Raw genomic sequence first — 21,072 nt, 5'->3', positions numbered from 1 at the left:
TTTCGGATTATCTGAATTTCCGAGTATACACAAACACCCCTTAGATCATCAGTGACCTGAAGAAAGCAGTTACAACTAGACTCAAGGCATTCCCCAAGCAAGAAAACTGTCGTCTGATTGACAATTTCGGAGGTGTAATTTGGAACACATTTTGGAGAAAAGGTACATGTCGTACCATTTTACCTACAGACTCAAAGATGTGTAGAATGGTCATAGACGAACTAAAGTGCATGCACAACAACTATAAAAATATTTGCCAAATTAAAATGACTGGAAAATGTAACCCCTTTGTTGTGAAGTGACACTTCATCCATGGGAAATGCCCTGATCCTGCCTGTGATTGCTGCAACTAAGTCACTGATTGTCTAATGTTGATTAAGGTATACTATGTTATACGAATTACCCCAAAGGTAACAATTTGGAGGGCAAAAATTGGGCAAGTTTGGCTACCGCTCAATGCCAAACCTCGTACAAATGAGTCAATCCCCGAATTTGGCAACTTGTTTTTTAAATTGCACAAGAGTCAAACCATTTGATTTATAGAATTTTCACTTTGTGGAACTGTCATGCATACGCTGAAATGTATGTCCCTCAAATATGAAGTGATTCGGTCAACAGATGTAGAAGTTATTAACATTTTTGAGGGTTGCATTTTTTGGGGGTCACCCTGTATAAAGATTTTTGCTGAACTTTAATGACCCCCTTCATTGTAAGGTTACACTTGCGCAATGGCGCGCAAAATTCATCAATGACATGAACTCATTCCTCTAAGGCAAATGCCCTGATCCTGCTTAATTGTAACTGCTGCATTCAAGTCATTGATTGTCTAGAGTTGGTTAGAGGTTACTAGGTACTAACAATCTGGAGGGCTTAAAACCGGTTAGTATAGCTCAGGCTCAGTTTTCAACCTGGTAATGTTGAGCCAATCCCCAAAATCAGATTTATTTTCCGAAATCTCACAAAAGTCAGATTCTTTTAGGCTACCATTCTTTTACCTACAAACTGGCAACTTTGTTGAGAGGTCATACATAAGCTGAAGTGAATATACACCAAATATGAACTAATATGTGATCGACAGATGTGGAATTTATTACAATGAGAATTTTTTTTTATGGGTTACATTTTTGGGGTTACCCTGTACAAACTTCAGTTTTCTTTTTAAATGTTACGTGAGAGAAAATGTTCTTTCATCAAGTACAGATGAAGTTCAGAAAGTAAAAATACTTAACAAATTGCTTTAAATCCAAGAGAAGGTGTGTGAAGGATTGGGGGGTTTGAATCAATAATATTAAAATGAATAAAAAGCACTGACTCGACCACGTACCATATATATTCTTACTGGTTGATGAGCCTTGAATGTGTGCAGACATGTGAAAGGTTTGTGAAGAGCAACAACTCAACTGAACCCCTGACGCATAGGCTCTTCCTTCCTTTTGTTCAGTGAGACTCTTCCATTTGTGTGGATCAGCAGCATTACCGGCATGCCAGGCAGCTACAAAAGATGGAGAAAAATAAAACATTAACAAGAAACAATGGAGAAAAATAAAACATTAACAAGAAACAATCAGCAGTATTATTTTCAAGGTAACATAAATGTTCTCTGAGCCTGTGCCAAAAATAATTTCTCTTTGTGAAAGCAGCAAGTTACTAATAGCACCATACCTTCATAAAGTAAACCCTTCAGAGTGATAGTACAAATAATTTCATCAGTTTTTATCAATTGGAAGGTCTTGAAAATGTTATAAGAATGCCCAAAAATGGCAAAATCAGACACTTTCACAGAGTATGAGAGTTACTTGCCTTGGGAGTTTGCTTGCACTTGCAAGAGATCTAAAGCGAGTTTCTCTGCACTGATCGTTAGATTTGAATTTAGAAAACAACCAAACTCATCGATTTTATATGGAGATTAATGTGTTCAAGCCTGTAGTTGCTAGTTTAAATGCAGTATGTTTGTATTCACTATTGTTTCGTCTAGAGATTTACATTTCGTACATTAGAGCGTTCGGAACCTTTCAATCGCTAGCTCATCAACCTGTGAGCTATCGAGGATTCAGGCCCATTGTTGGGTAAGTAATTTTGGTTGTTGGTTAAGTTACCAAAAATGATTCCCCCCTCTGCTTCTTTCTCTCTGTAAATGAGTAGGGCTAGTTATTTTTCGGTAACTTACCCAACAACCAACCCAACAACCAAAATCACTTACTCAACAACGCCCCCCCAAGACATTGACATTTTCAAGACCCTGTTTTCTAAGATATTCTGGTCATAACTTATGTAAGTTTACCCCCATTGTAAGACCTGATTTTTTCAGGGTTTTGAAAATCTTAAAAGGAGGATTTCACTACCTATGACCGCCACCCCCAATCCCCAATGTTCAACGTTAAGCTTTTTGTCCACAGCCGGCCGGCCATTCGTCCGGCCAGACATACCGACTGACAGTGAATCCTAATACTAGTGGATTACTCCTTTTAACTTAAGACATATTTTATTTTACTCACCTGAGCAATAAGATAATCAATGTGCCCTGAAGGACCTCTATCGCTTTGGTACTGGTAGCTCTCTCACCTATGACGTAAGATAAGACAAACTATGAAACAGCAATATTTTGTCTGATTTATTTTACGTATGGCGAAGGCGAGTCGAATGAGCATTTGCTTTTCTTGTTGAAAAATTCTAAGGACACAGATTTTCCTCTCAAATCAATGCAATAGAGAAAACTAGAAAGTCAAAGTGTGTTGAGATCTTCACTTTTATTTTTAAAAAGGATACATATATCACTATGCAATTCTAACGTTTTCAAAAATTGATATCACTGAGGGTGCCCAGGTTATGCTATCTGCATGTAGTAATTCTTTCTTTCTTTGGTGTTTAACGTCGTTTTCAACCGTTCAAGGTTATATCGCGACGGGGAAAGGGGGGGAGATGGGATAGAGCCACTTGTTAATTGTTTCTTGTTCACAAAAGCACTAATCAAAAAATTGCTCCAGGGGCTTGCAACGTAGTACAATATATGACCTTACTGGGAGAATGCAAGTTTCCAGTACAAAGGACTTAACATTTCTTACATACTGCATGTAGTAATGACCTAACACCACAGGTGTAGCAGTTCTCTAGTCTGGTTGGCCCAGTTATATGACAGTAAGCGTACATGGTAGAGTGATGCCCTGTCAATGTCATGTAGTCTCAAACTTTAACAGAAATCCCAAACATCATTATCATCATTCCCATAACAGTTATAGTCAACAATAATGTCAGCTCTGAATAAGAGTTAAGACAATGAAAAATAAAACGAAAAAAAACAAATGACCTGTATCCATGAACTTATGAAGAGCAGCTAAGATTCTCCCTAGCTGTAAGCTGTAAGCGTTCAAACAAAAGGATGGATTCGTTGTATGTAAAAGCTCGGTGGTCTGAGATCAGATTCTGGCCGTGCACAGGATGCGGATGGTAACATAAATAATTTGTGTAGAGTAAAAACAATCACAACTGGCCATACATTTAAGGCTGGAGTACACTTTGGAAAGTACGTTGGAGTAGCCTCCCTTCCCGGGTTTAGAACGCGTTTCGTGTCGTAACAGATTATCCACTTATTAGCCATATCCGTATGCAAAATAATGAAACAAACATTAGGAAATGGCAGACGTTTACAAATATCGACATTCTCTATCGATATATCAGTGCAATAAAAAAAAACAATCGTTAGAACTTGCATTTACGACATGTCATGCGTGAGAACGTGTCAGTAAACAAGCACTTGTTGCCTGGCTGACGAACCCTACGAGTCAATCTAAAACAGACAAGTAATGGAAAGCAGTCTGCCGATAAACATAACAAACTACTGATGAAAAAGTGTGTTCATCCCTGCTCTGGATAAAAGACATCGGACTGATGACAACGTGGCAGCGTTCACGCGAAAATATTTTTTTCAGATTATCCATTCTACATTTTATTGCACGTACTTGGGGCAGATCTGAATTTCACACTAGAAGATGACAAATCGGTCTTGTGAGTTGAGAACTACATGTTCTTTGCCGACAGAAATCACGATGGGACAAGATGCAGATTGTGTTGAAGAGATGTTTGCAGATCATCGCATCTACATTTTATTGCTCAGATCAATGCACGTAGTTGGGGTAGATCTGAATTTCGCAATGGAAGACACAAATCCGTCTTGTGAGATAAGAACCACATGTTCTTGGGCGGCAGAAATCACTATGGGACAAAATGAGGATTGTGTTGAGGGGGTTAATACTGACTGACTTTAGATGAAGAGTTCCTAGACCTGGTTTTTGTAGAGAGGCATCATGATGATATCCTGGTTTTTACATTTAGTCAAGTTTTGACTAAATGTTTTAACATAGAGGGGGAATCGAAACGAGGGTCGTGGTGTATGTGTGTGTGTGCGTGCGTGTAGAGCGATTCAGACCAGACTACAGGACCGATCTTTATGAAATTTTACATGAGAGTTCCTGGGATTGATATCCCCGAACGTTTTTTCTTTTTTTTGATAAATGTCTTTGATGACGTCATATCCGGCTTTTCGTGAAAGTTGAGGCGGCACTGTCACGCCCTCATTTTTCAACCAAATTGGTTGAAATTTTGGTCAAGTAATCTTCGACGAAGCCCGGACTTCGGTATTGCATTTCAGCGTGGTGGCTTAAAAATTAATTAATGACTTTGGTCATTAAAAATCTGAAAATTGTAAAAAAAAAAAAGTTTTATAAAACGATCCAAATTTACGTTTTTCTTATTCTCCATCATTTGCTGATTCCAAAAACATATAAATATGTTATATTCGGATTAAAAACAAGCTCTGAAAATTAAATATATAAAAATTATTATCAAAATTAAATTGTCGAAATCAATTTAAAAACACTTTCATCTTATTCCTTGTCGGTTCCTGATTCCAAAAACATACAGATATGATATGTTTGGATTAAAAACACGCTCAGAAAGTTAAAACAAAGAGAGGTGGTACAACTACTACCCCGCTCTTCTTGTCAATTTCACTGCCTATACCGTGAGCGGTGGACTGACGATGCTACGAGTATACGGTCTTGCTGCGTTGCATTGCGTTCAGTTTCATTCTGTGAGTTCGACAGCTACTTGACTAAATGTTGTATTTTCGCCTTACGCGACTTGTTTGGGAAGTTTCTTGGTGGCAAGCTTGGGCAGGCAGGACGTTAACGCCGTGGCAGTGCTAGTCACAATAGTGTTAACAAAATTGATAGGTTCAGTACAAAACACTGACAGTGTGCGTGGGTAAACAAATTAATAAAAAAAAATAAAAACACATAATTTATATACATGTAACCCTCCACCACGGAATGAGTCGCATGTCACCTTTGCATGATTTTCATATTTTTACATTTATCTAAAGAGTTTTTTATTTTATGCTCTATCCAGAGGTGAAAACCGTTTTAGAAAAGAGCGAAAACTGTTTGAGTTATAAGCCTGTGACTAAGGTGACCCTCACACTGTTACCAGACACTCCCCGGACTTATATTTAAGCCTAGCGCAGAACCGCGCGAGGTGACATGTGACTCATTTCGTGGTGGAGGGTCACATATAAGCTACTTCTAAAGAGAACTTACCTACATTTTTAGAGCAAAGGATGATGTTGATTCTTCACTGGCTCAGTATATAAACCCCTGTCTGCAGATCATCTGTCAACTTTGAAACAAATAGCACTGCAGACTGCCCGGCACTGCAAAATAAATGTCATTTTCAGCTGCCAAACATATCAAAACATATACAAACATCCCTGTGACAACAAACACAAGTTACACCGCTTTACAATTTATTTCAGTGCCTTGTCACTGTAATAGAATTCAAAAGAAAAACACGCTGTGGATGGCACTTAAACATTTCATTGAAAAATTGTATATATATATATATATATATGCTAACAAATGGCTCTCATTCAAATAGCCGGTGATAACCCAAAAGCATTAGGTTAAATAGAGAATACTAGTTACTACATGGCTTACTGTGTCGTACCAGATTTACACTTGTTTTTGTAAATATTGAACAGCGAGCAAAAGCGAGCTGTTCACTATTTGAAAAAGCAACGAGTGTAAATCTGGTACGACACAGCAAGCCATGTAGTATTCTGTTGATCCTACATACTGTACTTGCGTGTATTTGACTGAAAATGTCTTGCAGTCGAGGTAGCTAAATTGAAGATGCTTGTTTTTGAACCTCGATCTCTTCTAAAGCCTCGTGCAATCTATTACGTCAAAGCAAAGGAAGTCACTCATTGAGGGTAATTAGCGAGCACAATTTTTGTTTCTATTATGACGTTTGTCTCGGTGACTTTGGCATCATAAGCAGTGGAAAAACAGGTCCCTGCCAGACTTGCTTGACGTCACATGACCTCATTTACATGATATAAACACGTGTGATTTGAACGATTATTATCTCACGGGTGTCTCTCTCACGTATACAGTAGGATAAATGGAAATACACAGAATAAAGATTCATTACATACTTGCTGTAGATAAATGAAAAGTGATACAATTTACAAATAACACAAGATTGAAATGTGAATACAGACTGACAAATTCATCAAACTCAGCTAGTTTCACTCAGAATCACTGCCTTTGTGGAATTACCTTAACACACTGGTACCAATAGTATTGGGAACATATTTTAACTTTTAAGGCATTATTAACATTATCAATCAATTCAGAGTTTAGTGATAGTGATACTGTTATGTTCTTGTTAAACTTAAGCAATGAATGACCTGCACAATCATGTATAAGTTATATACTTATAATGATAAAATTGAAAAGTACCTGAAGAAAAATCAGACAGCTGTGCTGTTTTGATGAATGATGAAGCAGCTCTGGTTCATCTGGAGGTGACATCATCATCACAGCAGGATCCAAAGTCCAGGACAACTGTACATAATATAAATAAAAAACCATCTGAATTGTGCTGACCATGATGTATACATGTATCACTATCAATGATTCATTTACATCAATAGAAAAAACAAACATTTTAAAGTAACTTAAAACAACTGAGTCAAATTAGCAGGAAAACATAAAATACTCACACAGATAATCAAACTTTATTTCCTCGATTATAATGATCCTGTGAATTATGAGTCAGTCACACACACAAATACTTGTACAGAGTGCAACACATACATCACAATTAATTCACATTCACACGCATAAAGTGACAAGTGTGTGGAACTTTACTAGTTGTACATGTATGCCTTGTGACACTGACACTGGTGTGGTCATCGGCAAGGGCCACTGCCAACAGCACACCGTATTCAGTTGCCTTTAGAAGCTATGCATACTTACGTTGTGAAATATGATGAATACTTACCATTCTGGTCACTGACAATTCCAAGCAAAATGTTCCCATGGTGATACTGGTAGTCATTTGCGAACATCCGCAGTTTGCATGTAGCTGGCGTCCAAAAGACAACAACAGTTCAGCCAGTACTTTGCCGGGATCTGTGTTGGCCGCTTTTCGTCGGAGGTGAACACGAAGAACTTGCTCATTTCAACACACTCATTGAAAACAAACAGTGGGCTTTCTACTGCCAGCAATGACTTCAGCTCCTCAGTTTCAGTCGAGAAATTAATATATATATGTCATCGATGTCGCACGTTTACTTTCACAAAATAATGAGCTTACCAAAGGGAAGTCACTCACGTCGTTGGACTGGCTATTTACACAAGCAGTTGTGCAACATAGACCGTGTTCGTCGAAGCCAGGCTATCTACACAAGTGTGAAGTGAGCAATCAGCGTTCGAGCTCAGCCGATATTCGTGATTTCATTGCGTCATTTTCTTAATTATTTGTGTTGATCAACTTGAAGCTGAATAAAAAGTGCCGTGTGTGTGTGTGTGTGTGCCAGTGTGCCGGCCACGGTGTGTGTCAGTGTCAGTGTGTGTTACATGTCACTATTGCCGGGACGTCAGCCAGGCTTCTGCTAAAATAAACTGTCCAGACGGAATGCCTTTCCCGCCAAGTTAAAGAGACGGTACAATCATCTAGAGAGACTAAGAAACGCGGCATGTTAAGACTGATTTTCATAATATATTTAAGCAGATTTGTGCTGACTGACACTGATTTTATCCCACAATTCATCAGTGTTAATTGAATGATCAGTCAATAAATGCATTCGAAAACGGAGAGTACGTGTTACGTCACTTGGCCGCAAGTGTCAGCATTTTTGTAGGGAGAGGGAGCCAGAGTGTGTGTGCGTGCACTGTGAAACTCAGTCACTTGTAGGTTTTTTGTTCATTTTATAGTATTGTTTACTTTCCAGGCTAAATTTGCAAACAGACTGCACAAATTCAAAAACCTCTCCCCACTTGTGTTAATAGGCTGGATAATGTATGTACCCACATTAATTTATGCTTGAGGACAAAGAAAGCCACTCTCCCTACTTGTGTAAATAGCTTAGCCTTGTTGAAAACAATATATACACAATTACTTCTGTATGTATAGCCTTTGTCACAGGGACTAAAGCCGAAAATGGTATAGATTTTGCATAAATGATAATGCAAATGCAGCAAATAGACCGATGTTTACACAAATAATCAACAGTTTCACACTCTGCAAGACAAAAACTGTAATTGTTTGGGTTTTTTAAACTGGAGGATCGAAAAATCACTGAGGCTTCGCTGCCATCCCGGCCGAACGTGCCGCTATCGATCAGTCAAAAGTATCTGTGTCTTCGGTTAATAACTGATTCGAATGCACTCTCATAGTGAAAGTCATTCAAAGGAAAACACAGCGTCATTTCACTTTTACGATATCAGTCTAAAGTACTTTTAGTCTAAATTAGATTTTTTGGGGGGTGATCTCGCATCAAGACTTAGTAGATCTATGGGACATTTGTCAGGCGCATAAAACACATCCACAAAATAACTTGAACTGTGTTTGTTTGTATTCATGTTTTTTTGTTTAACTTTTTAACTTTCCAGCAACGAAAACTCAAACATAACTTATTCTATAACAATACACTTCACTAGTCTCTCAGTCAGTCATTTATCGCACAACACAGTCCGCCACGACTCAGTACAAAAAAACAACAGTTTTCTGGTTATACTTTTTAATTTACCAGTTCCTTTAGGAGTTCAAGTACTGAACCAATCGCTTGTCTTGTTACGTTCTTGATCAGATCGATTGGCATAGCAACCAGTATCGAGATGCGCAGTAGCGATACTCTTGAAATTCGAGTCCGACCAATGAAATTACAGAGTATCGATACTCAAAGTCTCGATACTCGCAGTATCGAGGGAAGACCAATGAAATGAACGAGTCTCGATACTCGGAGTATCGAGACTTTGAGTATCGAGACTTTGAGTATCGAGACTCTCAGTCTCGATACTGTGGGCCTTTTGGCGCACCAGGGTGCTGTTCACACTCGAGATCAGAATTTAACCAATCGTTTTGTAGACCCTCGATACTGAACTAGGGCGGCATAGCAACCATACTCGATACCACGGATTGGTTCATTTCCATACTCGATACTCGCAGTATCGAGGGAAGACCAATGAAATGAACGAGTCTCGATACTCGGAGTATCGAGACTTTAAGTCTCGATACTCCCAGTATCGAGACTCAGTCTCGATACTGTGGGCCTTTTGGCGTTCCATAGCTGTGTGTGTGAAAGCCTGACTGCTTTGAAGAGGGGGGCACGAGGGGAGAGGGGGGGGGGGGGGGGTGGGTGCGAGGTTGCACTGAGTTCCCGCTGTGAAGGAAAACAAACAGAAAACGACTAATGGGGAGCGCTTCAATTAATGCAAAACAACACCCCAGTGTACCTTCACTTTTTGTAAAGGAGCTTCGCTGCTTACATCAATTTACCCGGCCCTCTAGAAGCTTTAAAGGGTTTATTTTTTCCAAATCGCCACATAAAATGGTGTTTGGTTTAAACAAGTTTATTCAATAAATTCCATTGGTACTATTACCGCATACATGAAATAAGGAACATGGAGCACAACAAGCTAGGCTTATAAGCGTACTCTTAAAAGCAAATGAAATTTGGCGGACGATTTTAATATAACAAATTTGAAATAATGTCAAAATAATAATGGTAAATTATGGTAGACAAATATGTAACAATAAAAGGAAAAAAAACCCAAAAGAACAAAAAAACCAATGCTAAACTAACAACAGTACTCACACGCGCTCGCACACTCACTCGCACACACACGCATACAATGACTTCCACATGGTTGGAAATAGAATACTACCAGAACAAAGAAATGTAAACAGTACTGCACATGGTCGTTTCGAACATGGATGAGATAAATGCATTCATTATTCAAAACGTTTGCTTAATAAGATAAACCTGAATAACTGGTCAAATATCAATGCATTTTCGCTGTCTGACTTGTCTCTATTGCCATACAGAAAATCATCAGCGGTTAGCAAATCATAGTTGGGCAGTGTTGACAAGGTGACTTCACGTATTTGAAGAGATAAGGGGCAATGAAAAATATAGTGCTCCGCATTTTCAACAGGATAACCACAAGTGCATGACGGGTCGGGAATTAAATGTCTGTCAAATAGATAACTATTTAGATTGCTGATTGCTGATCCTCAATCTCAGTCTGCAATGGATAAAATGGTGTTTGAGCTACAATAATAGGTGTAACACAGCAAAGAAAAATCGAGTGTTAGTGAGGCGAATCTTGGCATACACTGAGCGCGCAAGGTGTTTTGCAAACCGGTATAACACAACATTTTTATTGCACGAAAAATTTACTCCGGAGTAATTTTTTTTACTCCGAGTACACCTTTCGTACGAGAAAAGAACTCCCCAAGGTACGAAAAAATGACTCCCTCCACGAAATTTTGACTCCCCACATTTTTACTTCCAGTAAAAATCTCGTACGCGAAAATGGGATGCGGGAGAAGGAATAATGCCAATATGTGATCTCGCGCAAACAAATGTCGCGCTACCCTCCATCCACCCCTTCCACCACCAGGACTAACTGGGGACAGGGGACTAAAAGTTGCGTACACCTAGCATGGGCAGTAAATTGCTCGTGTTAGGGTGGAATAATGTATTCGTTATTTATTCGTCAGGCGAGTAACATTTTTGACCGAAATGTTGACTCGGAACACACCTGTCGTGGGGAGTTATTTTCTCGTGTTATGGGGGAGTAGTTTTTTCGTGAAGGGAGTACAATTTGTGTACGAAATGTTTACTCCGGAGTAAAAATCTTGTGGGAGTAATTTTCTCGTGTTACATGGGTACATATAATAATAGATCTAAAAGATCCGGTCAGTTGGTCAGAGTAACCAATCTAACTTGCAAGAATATTATAAAAGGCAAGGCAATGAAAGGCAAAGAAAGACAAGGCAAGAAAGGCAAGGCAAGGCAAGGTGAAACTTATTTTCAAAATCTAAACAATAAAAAAAAAAATGTGGGTGAGATGAACAAAGTTGAAAAGCAAAAGAATTCTGTACTCACCAATGCAAGGACAGCACACATAAAAAAAAGTCACATTGTGACCTATGGAGGCTTCTTCAGGACTTACAAACAAACACATACAAAGAGAAACAAAAAGCACAGGCAAACCAGCACAGAACCAAAATAGGATGAACGGAGAAGATGGAGGAAAACATAAAGGGAAGGAACTGTAGCTACAGAAAGAAATGGGAGAAATCCCCGAGTGTTACAAGAAGTAGGTTATACATGACAACATAAAATGTAATAAGAATGTCCAAGATTGGCGCATGCGCATTGACCGCAATGAGAAGGATTGTTCAGCAGAGGTTTCAGTTCGTGACACCGGAATAACTGACTGCTTGACAATTTCTTTTCCGGCAGTTTCATCTAAAGCCTGTCAATATACGTTATACCAAAACGTTTCGGCTACTGCGAACACTGTCAACAGTATTTTGGACACATCTCTCTACTTTCCAGAGTGTCCACGGTCCCACTCCCTAAAAATAAAATGAACAAGAATCTAAACTAAAATGACACGGACAAACAAGAACCTGGAACAGGAAAACTAGCTTCAATATATACGTACTTAACAAATGTGTCATATTTATGCCAGTGTTCGCGGTAACCGAAACGTTTCGGTATATTGACCGGTTATATGAAACCACCGCATGGATATTGTAACAGCAAGCCATCACTCGGTACAGAAGTTGGCTTCTTCTTCTTCTTCGGCGTTCCAGGACAGAAGTTGGCATTCGCCAGGCAACAGGATGTAATATTATAGGCCTATGTACTTTGTACGAAGGAAATTTTAGTCTTTTGACATTTAAGTCAAGCGTGTGTGTGTGTGTGTGTGTGTGTGTGTGTGTGTGTGTGTGTGTATGTGTGTGTGTTTGTGTGTGTGTGGTGTATGTGTGGTGTGTGTGTGTGTGTGGTGTGTGTGTGTGTGTGTGTGTGGTGTGTGGTGTGTGTGGTGTGTGTATGTGTGTGTGTGTATGTGTGTGTGTGTGTATGTGTGTCTGTGTGTGTGTATGTGGTGTATGTGTGTGTGTGGTGTGTGTGTGTGTGTGTGTGTGTGTGTGTGTGTGTGTGTGTTCTGGAGCGATTCCCAGAAAACAAGTGGACAGATCTTCATGAAACTTGATATTCCGAGACCTCCCCCCCCCCCCCATGTTTTCGATAAATGTCTTTGATGACATCATAGTTTTTAGTGACAGTTGAGGCGGCACTGTGGCAATCTCTTTTTTCAACAAAGTTGATTACAATTTTCGTCAAGCCATCTTTGACTTAGGCCGGACAATGGGATTGAATTTGTCCTTGGCAGACATATTGACTTGAAGGCAGGAACACACACACACACACACACACACACACACACACACACACACACACACACACACACATACAAACACACACACACACACTCCCACACATACAAACACACACACACACTCCCACACACACACTCCCACACATACAAACACACACACACACACACTCCCACACACACACACGTACACTCCCACACATACAAACACACACACACACACACACACTCCCACACATACAAACACACCCATACACTCCCACACATACAAACACACACACACACTCCCACACACACACACACACACACACACACACAAACATTTACCTCTCGACCCACAGTGTGCCGGAATATATTCAGTCAAATATGGACTAAAACCGGGCCAAAAACGAATGTCGTGTATTTCCTTTAAAGAGAACTTCCGCCGTGGCATTGTAACGAATCAAAAGGTCGTGCAAATCCGGTGATAACTGCTGGAAAAACTCTTATTGTACAACGCATCCGGGCGCCGTTAGCAAATCTAAACAGCACCCTATAGAAGACAACCGTTGCATGAAGAGGAGAACCAGTTGAAACGGGGTAATAACTGGTGGTGGCCTACTAAAGCTGACTGGTTTTGTGGCGACAGTGCCACAGTTAACGATCTCACACTGAAGAGAGGGCAGTGATTAGAACCAGTAGCTTGATGGTCTAGATGTCTTTCTCTGCATAATCACCAGTCACCCGTTTAATCTATTGCCACTTTGTGCTTCGCTGACTCTCAATGCAAGTTTCCAAATAAACACTGTTATCACAAATCGACCGTGCCACGTGCCAAAAAACAAAAGACCCATCCGGGCGATTTTGTTTTAAAGGGAGAAATTATTAACGATGGAGTACGGTTACACGCCTTTAATTGTGAATTTCGATATAGTCTTCGTTCAAATTCTGCAAAGCTGATTCAGAATGACTTAGTTGTTTAGATCCTTGAATTGTCACCACCTGAGAAACCCTGCACTAAAATCAGTGCTTTTAGTTTTATTGTAGATTAACGCATAAATAGGGAGCCATATTATATAGCCTATGGCTGTTTTCTTTCTTTATTCGTGCTGACAATGATATTGTGACGTCAACCCATAGATGTGTTTTATTTCGCCATGATTAGTTTCCTCTCGCAAAGCAGGTCAGCTAATACGTACACATGAAAAAGAGGACTAGGACGTTATGGTATACTGATAAGACACGTGTCAATTTGCTTATCGCAAAATTCACATCTATATATATATACGACTTGTGTCTGTCTGTCTGTCTGTCTGTCTCTGTGTGTGTGTGTGTGTGTGTGTGCGCGATGCACGGCCAAAGTTCTCGATGGATCTGCTTCAAATTTGGTGGGCATATTCAGGTACACCCGGGACAGGACACAACCTGGTCGATATTTCAACACGTGCTCTCAGCGCGCAGCGCTGAACCGATTTTGGTTCCACCTCAGCTACCCGGGCCCCCATACCGACACACCAAAGCCGCTAGACCACATCACAACGCCAAAGTTCTCGGTGGATCTTTTTCAAATTTGGACACCGTATTCAGCTACACCCCGGACACAATATCATCGATGAGATATTTCAACACGTGCTCTCAGCGCGCAGCGCTGAACCGATTTTGGTTTTTCTGTTCATTTCACCATTCCCAGTAACTCTTCCTTATCTTCTCCAGTGTTTTGCGTTTATCTCCCTTCCTTCGTGTGGCTTCAATCCATATCCCCGTTTCTACGTTACTATTTTTAGAATGTCACTGCGCTGTCCAGAACGCTTCCCTTGCACCCGTAAGTTGTTCTTACTGTCAAAGTGAAAAGGTCGAATCAATTTATAGCCACGCGAAAAATACACTGTCACCTATCTCTATATATTTATAGATATAGATATACATATATATATACGGCTTCTCTGTGTGTGTGTGTGTGTGTGTGTGTTTGTGTGTGTGTGTAAGCAACACCTGTGGATTATAGAGTTCTGTTTGTGATGGGGTCTAGCGGCTTTTGTCTGTCTGTATGTTCTGGCATTTGAGAAGCCACAACAGATATTATAGGGATAAGAAATAAGCTCTAAAATTCTCAATCCCGTTTGACAGGACTTCGCCTTCAAAGGTGATTGTGGTGAACCGCCACGCTGTCTGTCTCTGTCTCGCGATTCACCCCGTTTATCTCCCTTCCTTCGTGTGGCTTCAATCCATATTCCCGTTTCTACGTTACTATTTTTAGAATGTCACTGCGCTGTCCAGAACGCTTCCCTTACACCCGTAAGTTGTTCTTACTGTCAAAGTGAAAAGGTCGAATCAATTTATAGCCACGCGAAAAATACACTGTCACCTATCTCTATATATTTATAGATATACTGACATATATATATACGGCTTCTCTGTGTGTGTGTGTGTGTGTTTGTGTGTGTGTGTGTAAGCAACACCTGTGGATTATAGAGTTCTGTTTGTGATGGGGTCTAGCGGCTTTTGTCTGTCTGTATGTTCTGGCATTTGAGAAGCCACAACAGATAATATAGGGCTAAGAAATAAGCTCGAAAATTCTCAATCCCGTTTGACAGGACTTCGCCTTCAAAGGTGATTGTGGTGAACCGCCACGCTGTCTGTCTCTGTCTCGCGATTCACCCCGGCGAAGCCGGGTATTCCTCTAGTAGTACGATAAATGTCACGTATTTTCTCCACACAGTGGAACCTTCTTTTTAAGATTCTGCAATTTAAGACTCCCACCCTGTTTTACCAGATGTTCTGTTCATAATCTCTTTGAACTGACCCCCATTTTAAGACTCCCTCCTTTTTATATTTAGTCAAGTTTTGACTAAATATTTTAACATCGAGGGGGAATCGAAACGAGGGTCGTGGTGTATGTGCGTGTGTGTGTGCGTGTGTGTGTGTGTGTGTGTGTGTGTGTGCGTCTGTGTGTGTGTGTAGAGCGATTCAGACTAAACTACTGGACCCATCTTTATGAAATTTGACATGAGAGTTCCTGGGTATGAAATCCCCGAACGTTTTTTTCATTTTTTTGATAAATGTCTTTGATGACGTCATATCCGGCTTTTCGTGAAAGTTGAGGCGGCACTGTCACGCCCTCATTTTTCAACCAAATTGGTTGAAATTTTGGTCAAGTAATCTTCGACGAAGCCCGGACTTCGGTATTGCATTTCAGCCTGGTGGCTTAAAAATTAATTAATGACTTTGGTCATTAAAAATCTGAAAATTGTAAAAAAAAAATAAAAATTTATAAAACGATCCAAATTTACGTTTATCTTATTCTCCATCATTTGCTGATTCCAAAAACATATAAATATGTTATATTCGGATTAAAAACAAGCTCTGAAAATTAAATATATAAAAATTATTATCAAAATTAAATTGTCCAAATCAATTTAAAAACACTTTCATCTTATTCCTTGTCGGTTCCTGATTCCAAAAACATATAGATATGATATGTTTGGATTAAAAACACGCTCAGAAAGTTAAAACAAAGAGAGGTACAGAAAAGCGTGCTATCCTTCTTAGCGCAACTACTACCCCGCTCTTCTTGTCAATTTCACTGCCTTTGCCATGAGCGGTGGACTGACGATGCTACGAGTATACGGTCTTGCTGAAAAATGGCATTGCGTTCAGTTTCATTCTGTGAGTTCGACAGCTACTTGACTAAATATTGTATTTTCGCCTTACGCGACTTGTTACATTTAGTCAAGTTTTGACTAAATGTTTTAACATAGAGGGGGAATCGAGACGAGGGTCGTGGTGTATGTGTGTGTGTGTGTGTGTGTGTGTGTTTGTGTGTGTGTGTGTGTGTGTGTGTGTGTGTGTGTTTGTGTGTGTGTGTGTGTGTGTGTGTGTGTCTGTCTGTCTGTCTGTGCGTGTGTGTGTGTAGAGCGATTCAGACCAAACTACTGGACCGATCTTTATGAAATTTGACATGAGAGTTCCTGGGAATGATAGCCTCGGACGTTTTTTTCTCATGTTTTTGATAAATACTTTTGATGACGTCATATCCGGCTTTTTGTAAAAGTTGAGGCGGCACTGTCACACCCTCATTTTACAGTCAAATTGATTGACATTTTTGTAAAGCAATCTTTGACGAAGGCCGGACTTCGGTATTGCATTTCAGCTTGGTGGCTTAAAAATTAATAATGACTTTGGTCATTAAAAATCTGAAAATTGTAATACAATTTTTTTTATATAAAACGATCCAAATTTACGTTCATCTTATTCTACATCATTTCTTGATTCCAAAAACATATAAATATGTTATATTTGGATTAAAAACAATCTCTGAAAATTAAAAATATAAAAATTATGATCAAAATTAAATTTCCGAAATCGATTTAAAAACTATTTCATCTTATTCCTGTCGGTTCCTGATTCCAAAAACATATAGATATGATATGTTTGGATTAAAAACACGCTCAGAAAGTTAAAACGAAGAGAGGTCAGAAAAGCGTGCTATGCAGCACAGCGAAACCACTACCGCGCTGAACAGGCTCGTCAGTTTCACTCCGTTTTGCACAAGCGGCGGACTACGGTCATTGTGAAAAAATGCAGTGCGTTCAGTTTCATTCTGTGAGTTCCACAGCTTGACTAAATGTAATAATTTCGCCTATTTCCGAAAACGATTTAAAAACAATTTCATCTTATTCCTTGTCGGTTCCTGATTCCAAAAACATATAGATATGATATGTTTGGATTAAAAACACGCTCAGAAAGTTAAAACGAAGAGAGGTACAGATCATAATGCCCCGGACAAACAATAGCAATTATGTTTCAACTGTTTCTAATGACCCCTTCTCTACCGTATCGCCAGGGCCCTCGACTAGACTCCCTCTTCCCTGTCCGGCAAAATGTCCGGTACTGTTCAGTTGGAAGAGTCCGGTATTGCATCCAAATTGACGGGCGCAGTGGCGTGGTGGTAAGACGTCGGCCTCTTAATCGGGAGGTCGTGAGTTCGAATCCCGGTCGCTGCTGCCTGGTGGGTTAAGAGTGGAGATTTTTCCGATCTCCCAGGTTAACTTATGTGCAGACCTGCTATAGTGACTTAACCCCCTGCGTGTGTACACGCAAGCACAAGACCAAGTGCGCACGGAAAAGATCCTGTAATCCATGTCAGAGTTCGGTGGGTTATGGAAACACGAAAATACCCAGCATGCCTACTCAACGAAAGCGGAGTGAAGCTGACTATGGTCTCAGAGTATAGTGTGGGGAACCCAAATGGGCAAAACGAGCTCACACGTAACCAGACAATTCTGGAACGCTGAAGAAGAAGAAGAAGCATCTAAATTGCTTCAATTATCATCAGCACCTGTTTTATGGGACGAGCACTTGTCGGAACCGAACATCCTGAAGACAGTTTTCACGGATGTGCACATGTGCACGTGTCACGTACTTTTCTGAAAGACACGTCGAAGAGCGTTCATGTCACTGTAGTGGCTCTACCTTTTGGGACATAGTCCGGTTAAAAAAAAAAGATTTGAGAGAGAGAGAGAGAGAGAGAGAGAGAGAGAGAGAGAGAGAGAGAGAGAGAGAGAGAGAGTCTGGAGTCTGGAGTCTGGATGGTTTATTGACTAGGCCTTGGGCCCATTTCAATTCGGGGTGTACAAAGTTTCAAAATTACATGCTTCATCAATAATAATCATAATAATATTAATCATAATAATAATCATCATCATCGTAATGACAGTCGACATGACGACAGTGAAAACAGGCATTTACAACAGCACAACGTTTGAAAAAGGACAGTAATGCATCAACACAAAATCCAGTCTCTGTCACACTACACTCATGTCTCTCTGTCATCCTTCCATCCATCCATCCATCCATCCAGAGCAGAGCCGGACTAGGCTAGAGGGGGGGGGGGGGGGGGTTGCCAGTGGTGGTCCAGGGGGATGTTCCCCTGGCGGGGTCAAGGGGCAGAGCCGCTTGTGGGGGTCAGGGGGCAAAGCCCCCTGAAGCTGATGGGTAGGTCATATTCTGAGATAGGAAAATGGTCGCTCCTTGCATGAAACGGCATAAAATAAACAATAATAAAAAATGTTTTAAATAAGTGAGGTACATGTTTAGGCTAGGGGGGGGGGGGGGTTGCGCAACCCCCATAACCCCCCCGGTAGTCCGACCCTGCAGAGAGAGAGAGAGAGAGAGAGAGAGAGAGAGAGAGAGAGAGAGGGACGTAAGACGTAAGACGTAAGACATTTTATTGATTAAACACACAAGGTTCATTTCAACGGGGAGGGGGGGGGGGGGGGGTCAGTAATACATGCCGTGTGTTTGTATTTATGGACAATCACCCGGTTTTATCTCTTTCTCTCTAACATATATACTCACACGAACGCACGCACGCTCTCACTCTCTCTCTCTCTCACTCTCTTTCTCTTAAACATAGACATATCCAGCGCATGAATTAACAATATGGATAGGTGCAACGACAAACAAGTTTACAGTGCTAACATACATTATCGGCTTTCAATCATGTTCTATCGTTCCACGGCACAGACTCTCTCTCTCTCTCTTTCTCTCTCTTTCTAACCTACAAACATTTCCAGCGCATAAATCAACAATTTGAATAGGTACAACATCAACACAGGTGTACTACACCAGCATACATTATTTGCAATCAAACTTGCTCTAACATTCAACGGCACAAACTATGTATAACACATCGCCGTCTCGTTCACCTGTTCCACATTGGGTAACTAGTCCAAAAAACTTTTTCTTTTTTGAAAAACACGATATAAGAATCTGGCCACATGCACCACTGAATCTCCTTTATCTACAGACATAACACGTCTAATACTGTTCGCATCTTCACTCTGGTTTTTTTCTCTTAGTATTTTGACATCAAGTCTATAATCACAATATCCTTTGCATACAAACAATACATGTTTCTCGTCTTCCACGTCCTCTCTGCATACAGGGCAAATCAAAAGGCCCGGTACAACGTCAGTTCGATAGCGACATTTGTGAGTGTTTATGGGTGAAATACCAAATCGAAATTGTATGTATGCATCTCGAAAACAGCGGAGCTGAATATGGTCTATATACACTTCAGCGCGAATTTCTTGTTTAAAGAGCAAATAAAATTCAAATCGCTCCGAGTTCATGATGCTGTCGTGCCAGTCTTGCTGGAAGCAATCAAACAATCGTTGTCTGAATACTGCTATAAATCGATTCAGATCGCCTACACCTTGTTGCAGCCAGACATCTCCAAAGCCGTACATGCATAACATTTCTTTCAAATAATGAGACCATGTTTTCTTGCCATAACCCTGTAAATGTTTCATCATGTCATATGCTTTCCTTGGGAGTCTTTCGCTTGGCAAATGTAACACTCTCAGCCAATACTTAATACAGCGAACCGACGAAGTGACATAAAGTGGATAGCGGCCTAAGTCACCATATACCATCTTGTTTGGTGTTTGTCGTCCCACACACAAAAACTTCTTGCATGCAAACAAATGGGCTTTCTCAAGAGCTTCAAACCTTTGGAATCCCCACAGCTCAGATCCATACATTAAGATCGGGAGGACCTGTGCGTCATATATTTTAAAAAATACGCTTCTAGGTATGTTGCCTAGCCTCCACAAACATCTTAGGATTTGGCCAGTCCTTATCTTTGCCTTTGAGGCCAGATCGCTGACCATTAGCGTCAATGACAATTTTGTGGTGAAATTTAGCCCCAAGTACTTGTAACTGTTCACCACCTCTATGTCCTCGTTTCCGTACTTCCAGGCTTCATTTGCTGCCAAAAATCCTCCTTTTCTAAAAACGATTACCTTTGTCTTATCCAGGTTGACCGTCATGGAAAACTTATCCGTAAACTGTTTTAACACATCAATCTGTTTCTGTAACCCGGCTGCGCTATAGGATATCAAGAGTACATCGTCGGCAAACAGCAATATGAGAATCTGCATCACGTCAGGTGTTAACTGTATTCCATGTTTACCGTTTTGAAACATTTCAAGTGTAAGTTTAAATAAGTGAGGTACATGTTTAGGCTAGGGGGGGGGGGTTGCGCAACCCCCATAACCCCCCCGGTAGTCCGACCCTGCAGAGAGAGAGAGAGAGAGAGAGAGAGGGAGAGAGAGAGAGAGAGAGAGAGAGAGAGAGAGAGAGAGAGAGAGAGAGAGAGAGAGAGAGAGAGAGAGAGAGAGAGAGAGAGAGAGAGAGAGAGAGAGAGTGCATCCACTACATAACAACACAGTTTCTAACAAAAAATAGCAATAGTGATATATTGTGTAAAAAATTCCATCTCACACGGCATACGCGCTTTGAACTTCGGATCAGGCGCTATATAAATACCCGTTAT

At 40.4% G+C, this 21,072-nt stretch overlaps 1 long non-coding RNA gene across 2 annotated transcripts; it reads right to left on the bottom strand.

Moving 5' to 3' along the window:
- Nucleotides 1-1,127: 1,127 nt before the first annotated feature.
- LOC138982907 (uncharacterized) lies at nucleotides 1,128-5,879 on the bottom strand. 2 transcript variants are annotated; one of them, XR_011461001.1, is made up of 3 exons: nucleotides 5,592-5,879; nucleotides 2,496-2,562; nucleotides 1,128-1,492 (listed from the first exon to the last, which is right to left on the bottom strand). It is a non-coding gene; the product is annotated as an uncharacterized lncRNA (long non-coding RNA). The 2 variants fall into 2 exon arrangements; XR_011461002.1 differs by having other exon boundaries at nucleotides 5,596-5,876.
- Between the last annotated feature and the right edge of the window lie 15,193 nt (nucleotides 5,880-21,072).

This window comes from Littorina saxatilis, linkage group LG12 (genome assembly GCF_037325665.1).
Source record: "Littorina saxatilis isolate snail1 linkage group LG12, US_GU_Lsax_2.0, whole genome shotgun sequence".
NCBI lineage: Eukaryota > Metazoa > Mollusca > Gastropoda > Littorinimorpha > Littorinidae > Littorina > Littorina saxatilis.
This window is presented reverse-complemented; position numbering and strand designations above follow the sequence as displayed.